Below are 8,007 nucleotides of genomic sequence, written 5' to 3' on the forward strand. Positions count from 1 at the left end.
AAGGGTTTTCTACAGTTAATAATGAAATGCATATAATTTCACATCCAGACATAAGCTTTCAAATTTTTTCAAGAATATTTATTACATAGAAGTTTCAACAACAATCCTTTTTCCTTCATTATTTTATATAAAAAAAAGTTACATTTTTAAAAAAATTCAGTAATCACACATTTAAAAATGCAGTTGAAAACTGGATGTATTTTTTTCTATACTTGTTATTTTATTTGTCAATCATTTTTTCCAAAATTATCTCACTGCCTACATTGACACCAGGAAAAAAAAAAAGCCTTCTTTCAATTTTATATATTTCAAAAAATGTTAAAGTTAAAAAATTTTGATCAGGATTATTTAATATAATGCAATCCAGTTATATTGCAAATATTAAGCTTTACAGCCAAAGGACAGTTAGGGAAGCTACAAAATATTTTTTAAGTTAAAAAATCCGCCATGAACATTTTCCTTAAGATGCCAAACTCTTTCATAATTCTCCATTACAAAATTTGGTACAGCTAGGTTGTAGAAATTTCAAAGAAAGATAAGAGAAAATCATGCAGGACTAAAAATAAATACCAAGTGGTATGAATATAATGAAGTATTAAAGAAGTCCAGAAGAGCATTGAGAAATGAGCACAATTTTTTTGCTTGCGAAAAGAGAAAGACCGAGAAAAAGAGAAAAGAAAAATATATAGCTAGTACTAAACCATATCTGGTCAGTGAAAGACCAGATTTTAAATCTTCTGGTCAGGGTTAACCCTGTGAATCATTCACAGGGTTAAATGTTCTTTAACCCAATTTACTTGACTATTATCACCATGATGTTACACCAGTTGTCAGAGTAAACTACCATGGTCATTCAGGATATTTTCTAGGTCAGATTTCAAAAGAAACAAGAGAAAATTTTAATAGATAAAAAAAGCATTATATGGTATAACTATAACAGAAAAGTACCAAAGAAATGTAGTAAAATGGAGAACTATGAAAGGGTTGAGAGTGAATGGTCAAAGTAGATCATTTGAAATAGATATTGATGAAGGTTACTGAAGAGTTAAAAGCTAAAAAGATATTAAGCATGCTTTCTTTGCTTGTAAATATATATACAGCTAGAAATAGATCCCACTTGGTAATTGGCAGAGGCAGCAATATTTTAGCATGATTTATTTAATCAATATCACTATAATGTTGCAAAAGTCATTCATTTCTTCTTGAAAGTCACAACAGATCTATTACAGGGATTCTTAGACTTTTGGTACAACTCACAAATGGGTACACATGTCTTAACATCAATAAAATTTATACAGCAACCATTTCTGATAATTTCTTCAAGATAAGTAATTCAAAAAGGACATTTAATTTTGAATAATATTTCTTAAAATGTCAATCTTTAACTTACTTGAATTTATGTTAACTCTCACAAGGTTTTGCTTTTAGATTATCCCAATATTTAATAAAAATAAATACAAAAATCATGTTAAATTAAAGCATTTGATTAAAAAATGTTAACTAGTTTTCAAATAATACTTTTTCAATTACCATAAAATCTTGCTTTATTTTCTAAATTATTTTCCAATTATAAGGTAAAAACCATGCACTTTTTATGGAAATGGAATGCAAAAATGTCTTCAACCATAAAAGGATTTGTAAAAGTCTCCAATTAGGAATATTTCATTAAAATTTTACAAATCAATCTGTTTAAATAAACTACACAGACTAAAAAAAAATATTCCTTTGTTTATCACTAATCCACCCTCTTCTCAGAAACTCGTAAATCCCTCACTGAAATATCAAATAAATACCCATAGCATAAAATTGAGGGATGAGGATGGGCACTTTAATACAATATTTCCAAAAAAAAAAAAAAAATGGTAAATTTTAGAGAAGTGCTCTTTTTAAGAGCTATCTCGTACGTTCCCATAATTTTGAATATTACACAATTTATAGACAGAATTTTAGTCACACTTAAAACTGTTATTGACTTTTTACAAACTCAGAAAAAAAAAAAGGAATTTTAAATAAATAAAAAAGAATGATTTTGTATTCTAGTTAATTTTAAACAACAGGGCTGCAACTAGAGATTAAGAAGCACAGGGGCTACAGATATGAAAATGGGAAGAAATGAGTATTATTTCCTACCAACCATAAACATTTTCCCCCAGCTATGATTGACCAGTTTCTTAAATATTAAAGTAGAAATTTTTCAATAATTATCATGTTGTTGCATGCAATTGTAGGCCATTTTTTTTTATTATTATTATTCCTATTTAATCCTGTTGAGTCAAAAAGAATAAAATATCCAAAACTGTTTAACAGCATGCAAATGTTATATGAAATCTGTGCAATATAATTAAAGTAAAATGTTTAAAAGCAAATTGTTTAGTACAGTTTATTTTTACACTGGGTTACAAACAATTTTCCAACTATTAAGGAAACAGTTATTATTTTATTAAGATTAATTTTTTGGACAAATTATAGTTTCAATAACTCACATTATTTTTTCATTTTTGTTAAATTGACTTTATCAACATTTGAACTATTTCTTGGGGCTCAAATATCTCTTTAGTGATAGACATAAAATCTCCAAATTATCATTGCATTTTTGAAATTTTAAGATATTCAAAATTTGTGTGGGGAGGGGAAGGGGAATAGGCCATCTTGAAGTATTCTCCAATCCTGATAACAGAGTTACAAACAACTACAGATTATAGTCCTCGAAATAATGTTTAAGAAACCTGACACTTCATACTGTACAGAACAATGTCAAGTATTTCCAGTTTTATTTTTAACTTATTATTTGTTCTTTTCCTTGCTTCCCCTCCCAGAATAAGAATTACACAGCTGAATATTTCAGCACATCGTCAAACCTATGTTTTAACCCTTTCTAGGGCCGTGGGAAGTATGCTTCACACCAAATTTATCAATTTTTGTATGAAATTATGTAGGTTCGCATAAGTTCTGACAAATTTTTTTATTTAAGTCAGAAACTTAGATGCTTCAGTTCTTTGTCTCAGACAAAATGATGTGTCTTGATTTGTTACTTAATTATTAACTAACCAAATTAATTAATCAAATTAAATTTATCTAATAAGCTGTATCTAATGAATCCTTTTTCTTATTCTAATTTCAAGCCTAAAAATATTTTAACATAATATGACTAGAAAAAAATGGCCCTTTAAAGGGTTAAAGCATACTCTGTACAGAATTCCCAGCTCGGACTTAAAGAATTTAGTGTTCATTGAGAATTAAAGAACCATTACATTCATACTTCCCAGGAGAACAATGCCATGATTAAAAGAACAATATGCATTTCGGACTGTTTCAAAAACCTGCCTATATTTCTGCATCTTTCAAAACTAAATTTAAATTATCAGCTGCACAATAAGTATGTGAAGATTTTTCTATTACATACTGTTGCAGACCACTGTATGTGCCATTCATTATTGCTACACCATCAAATCCATGCACAAGATATTTTACTAAATCAAAACTTTTCTCATGCAACAATTTAATAATTTTTTTCAAGGTTCCTTTGTTGATCCATCTTTTGTTTCTCTAAAAGAAATAAGAATTTCACCAATTTTTAATTCAGTAAGTTTTTCTCTTTCATTATTTTCTAGTTTTATAAATCAATAAACTTCACTTAATTGTTCAATTTTACAGACTTCTTGTATGGTATCCAAAATTAGTGGAAGGAAAGAAATAGGCCATCTTGAAGTTCCCAAATAATGTTACTTTTAACTTAAAATGCTAAAAAATACTTAGGATCATTTTAGAATTTTGACATTTAAATATTTTACTGCACAATATGGGCCTTGGTGCATTTCATAAAATACTGGATCATACTTTGACAAAAGTTCAATGACTGGGAGGGAATTTCCTTATTTTCTCTCTTGCTATGTTCAAGTCTTTAACTAATTCTACAAAAAGTAAAACTGTATGTAGAAAGAGTTATTACAGTCAGGAGTCTCACAATAACTTTGCAACGGAAATTCTTCCCACCCTCCACATCAATGGAATTATCTTAGAATTATTTCTGAAATATGTTTGTAGACTTTAACTCCAGTGATCAAAAACGTTTGAGTCTCTTGTCCATGTACTTGTTATTCCTGAGAAAATAACCAACATGATAAACAGTAAAATACTACCTACTTTGAATACCATAATGTATTTCTATTAAAAACAATTATAATTTTGTAATAAATGTTTTTTAAAAAAAACCAACTTTTTAAATTGTAATCTCTCAGAAAAAGAATATTAGTAGATTCAGTTCTAATCCCTGCTGAGCCATTCAATTTCAACCACCCCTTCATACTATGAAATCTCCACTCATTTTAAAAACCAGTATATTTAACCCACTGATCGTCCAATTATTTTGAAGTTATAAAAATTAGCTTTAAAATGAATAAAATGGATATTTACTTCTTAAAAAACTTTAATTTCTCACTTAACTTTAAATTCCTTAATTTATTTATTTATTCAGAATTCAAAGATGTTTAAGAATATATATGTATATAAATACAATCATATACATAAAAATCTGATTCCTCTGTTCAGATTGTTAAATTTAAATAATCTATAATTTCTTAATATAAAAAAAATGTAAGAAAATTTCTTTATCAGTAGAAGAAAACTTAATTTACTCCTGCAATGAATTGGACACGAATTAAATCAATTTATTCGAAAAATTTTGAATATAAAGTGAGTGCCAATCATAGATATAATTTTCTTGAAAAAGACATTGGAACTGCAAATGTAAGTAGAATTAATATATAACAAGTATTAAAAATGATAATAAAACACTCAATCCTACAAAACATTTGATATAAATACCTCGATAAAAAATTGATCATTGTCTACTTCGAATAAAAGTTTATGAAGTAAGTTTAACTTTCATAATTGATTATGAAAATATCATTTTAAATTTCTTTTTTTTCTTCATCTTATTAATTATTAAAGCAAACAGCCTGAATTCTCTTTTCTTTATTGTTCTCTGTCAAAGTAACTGTAGAACAGTGACCTTTTCCTTAGTACAAACATATAGAAGAATTTATGTTTAATATAATATCTCAAATAATTACATTCTTACCTGTATTGCATAAGATTGAAATAGTTATCAGCAGCTGTCATTAAGATCTATAGTTCAAAGATCAACAAGTGACAGATATGAGGGATACTGCTGGAAACATGAAATGAGAATAAAAAATTTTTAAATAAGAAAATGCCTACCACAAATTAAAACATAGTATAAAACTATTTTAAACTAACCCATAATGCAGTATTCGCAAATCAAAATTCAATAAATATTCACTTCTCACTGCCTCTTTTTATTAATGAGTCTGCTTTAAAATTTTAATTAATTATTGCTCAGTAAATCGACTTTTATCTAGTATTGTTAATTGAGTTTCTTATATATGTCATCTTTGATAAATTTATTCAATTATACAAACATTCTATTTTACTTAATGAAATATGAAACATAAAACAGAACTTTTAAAGCTAACAGTTGAAGCCTTAAATGGAGTTCCAAAGAAAAAAAACATCGGATAACAAAACCAGTGAAAGAATGCTAATCAAGCAAAAAATAGCAACACAAAAAAATGACACCAAATAAAAATACAGAATTCAATTTCTTTAATTATTGCTAATAAATCTTGAATCATATATATAAGAGTTATAAACTATTTATTTTTCTATAGCTAAAAATATATGAAATAAGAACTAGTGGCACTGACTACTGATATTATTAAAACAAGGAATTGTATCATCATTGTTTTTAAATCAAATTTTGTTGAAAATTATCAGAAACTGATATTGAAATATGGAACTTTATAAAAAAAAACACTTGATATTAGAAAACACTATCTCCATAATAACAAAAAACTATAATAGAACTATCTTAAAATAAAAATGTTTACAAAAATGTAAAATAATGATAAAAATTATATTTAAAAAATATTAATTTAAGGAATGATCTTCAGAATTTTACAAATTAATAATATATTTGAATTACAATTTGCTTATTTAAAGTTTGTAATAAAAGCAATTTGGCTGTAATTCGCATTGTTCGTATAGTTAAAAATTGAATGACAAAATATTCATTTGATAAACTTTCTGCACATTGCAATAATATCAAAAAAATTCTGTATAATAATTTAAAATGATATTGTACTATGTCAATCATATGATATCACAAATGATACTTAAATTTTGTGAAGGTTTTCATTTTCACCCTAGCTTATAATATATCTAAGCATAATATAATTCAAACTATCTAAGATATGTAATGTATTATATTTTAATCAAATCTGTGAAAAGAAAATGTGCTAAAACTCTAATTAAAATAGATTAAATATTTCTCCATAATTCATTAACAATTTAAAATACATTAAAATTTTCAACATATTCAAGTAAAATATGCTAATTAATATATAAATATAAGGATATATGCAATGAGAATAAAAACTTGACAAATAATATTGCAGATTAAGTTAAAGAAAATACTGTTATGCACAAAAAATTTATAATGAAATTTTGGAAATGGTGTTTCTCTCGCCCCTCCACCAATATTTTTATTTATAAACAAAAGATTACTTTCATTGGTAATTAAAAAGCGAATGGAAAATTATACTTTAAACATTAAAGTAGATTCATAATATGTATTTCATATAAACTGAATTAATGTTCGAAATGTACTTTAAAACAGACAAAAATGAAATGGAAAGTTCATATACTCAAGTGTTATTCAGATTTCTACAAAATATTTTAATTTATATGAAAACATTAAATACTAAAGAACATATCAAACCGATCACAAAAAGTTCAATTGATATGTTCGACTTTGGGGTGAAAGATTTTATAAGAGTGGTTTTTACTTAGTGCTTTAGGTAGTCTTAAATTAAATTTTTCCTGAAATTATTATTGAAAAGTCGGTTGATGAATTACCTCATTCATTTCTTTTTTTATTCCACTAAATAATAAATACGACGCACTCAGTAACATTAAATAAAAACACATCTTCAAATTTAAAAGAATGTATTTCACTGTTTTTTTTAAGCAAAATAAAAGACACTAAATATAACTACAGGAGATCCGAGTCAAATCTGACATTAAAAGGATCTTCCACAATTATTATTTTAATTATATTCAAACAGTAAAATATATTCACATAGTAAGACATTTTGTTCATAAAAATACAAAAGACATACGCAAATTTGGCTTCTAATCTTCATCTCTCAAATATTTACAAGCGCAATTAGCTTCAGCTAAGTGTTTGTTATGTATACACAGAGCTGGTATATTTCTCATTCCAGTAAACATTCCCTACGTACGCAATTCAAACATCCCTATATCCCTATGTACGCAGGATGTAAGCAATAATGTCATCATCTCATGTGACTTCATCATCACTTAAAAAAAATGAGGGAGTACACAGCTCAGCCCTGATCAGGCTTCTCACGCTCGAGCGACGCCCGGTTAGTTTCCGGTTAAATTCGTAAGCAGCTAGATTTTGCAAGATTCTCAAGTCCACTTCAAATTGGTTGAAGATTCGTTCATAGTACAAGTCGCTCTTTTTGCATTCGTTTCTGTATTCTCTACAATGTAGACTTTTTTTTTTTTGCTGTAATCCTCACCATAAACAATAAGACACAAATATATTCGAGAGCATATAAAGAGAGTTAAACATACAATTTACTCAATTAAACTTGACGCTTTGGTACTTCTTTTGTTATTAACAGAAATTCAGGGAACACGTAAAATTAGTGTTGATAAGGTGGAAAAAATAGCATTATGTTTGTACGTTTTCAATTCTTTGTTTGATTCCAGCCTTCCTTTCAAAAATTCCACATTGCTAGAAGTTGCCCAGGATTCCCAAACCCCTTCTGCCCAATGCCGGATGCACGTATAGGACAAACTTCCATTTACTTGGTGTCACCTCCCCAAAAAGAATATCCGAGTAAGGAAATATATGTCATAAATACTAAATATACAACTTAAATGAATTCATAAAGGATC

General features: G+C 27.0%; 1 protein-coding gene across 3 annotated transcripts in view; it reads right to left on the reverse strand.

Moving 5' to 3' along the window:
* The window catches only part of LOC129960173 (phosphofurin acidic cluster sorting protein 1-like), a 28,032-nt gene extending 20,584 nt beyond the window's left edge, over positions 1–7,448 (reverse strand). The window contains exons 1-2 of one of the 3 annotated variants that reach the window (XM_056073377.1): positions 7,200–7,448; positions 5,081–5,167 (exon numbers count right to left, since the gene is read on the reverse strand). The gene's annotated coding sequence lies outside the window, so the exon portion shown is untranslated. Of the gene's footprint in view, positions 1–5,080; positions 5,171–7,199 lie in introns of all 3 variants that reach the window. The other 2 variants (XM_056073378.1, XM_056073379.1) reach the window with 2 other exon arrangements.
* Positions 7,449–8,007: the final 559 nt, after the last annotated feature.

The sequence above is a fragment of the Argiope bruennichi genome, chromosome X2 (genome assembly GCF_947563725.1).
Source record: "Argiope bruennichi chromosome X2, qqArgBrue1.1, whole genome shotgun sequence".
Lineage (NCBI taxonomy): Eukaryota > Metazoa > Arthropoda > Arachnida > Araneae > Araneidae > Argiope > Argiope bruennichi.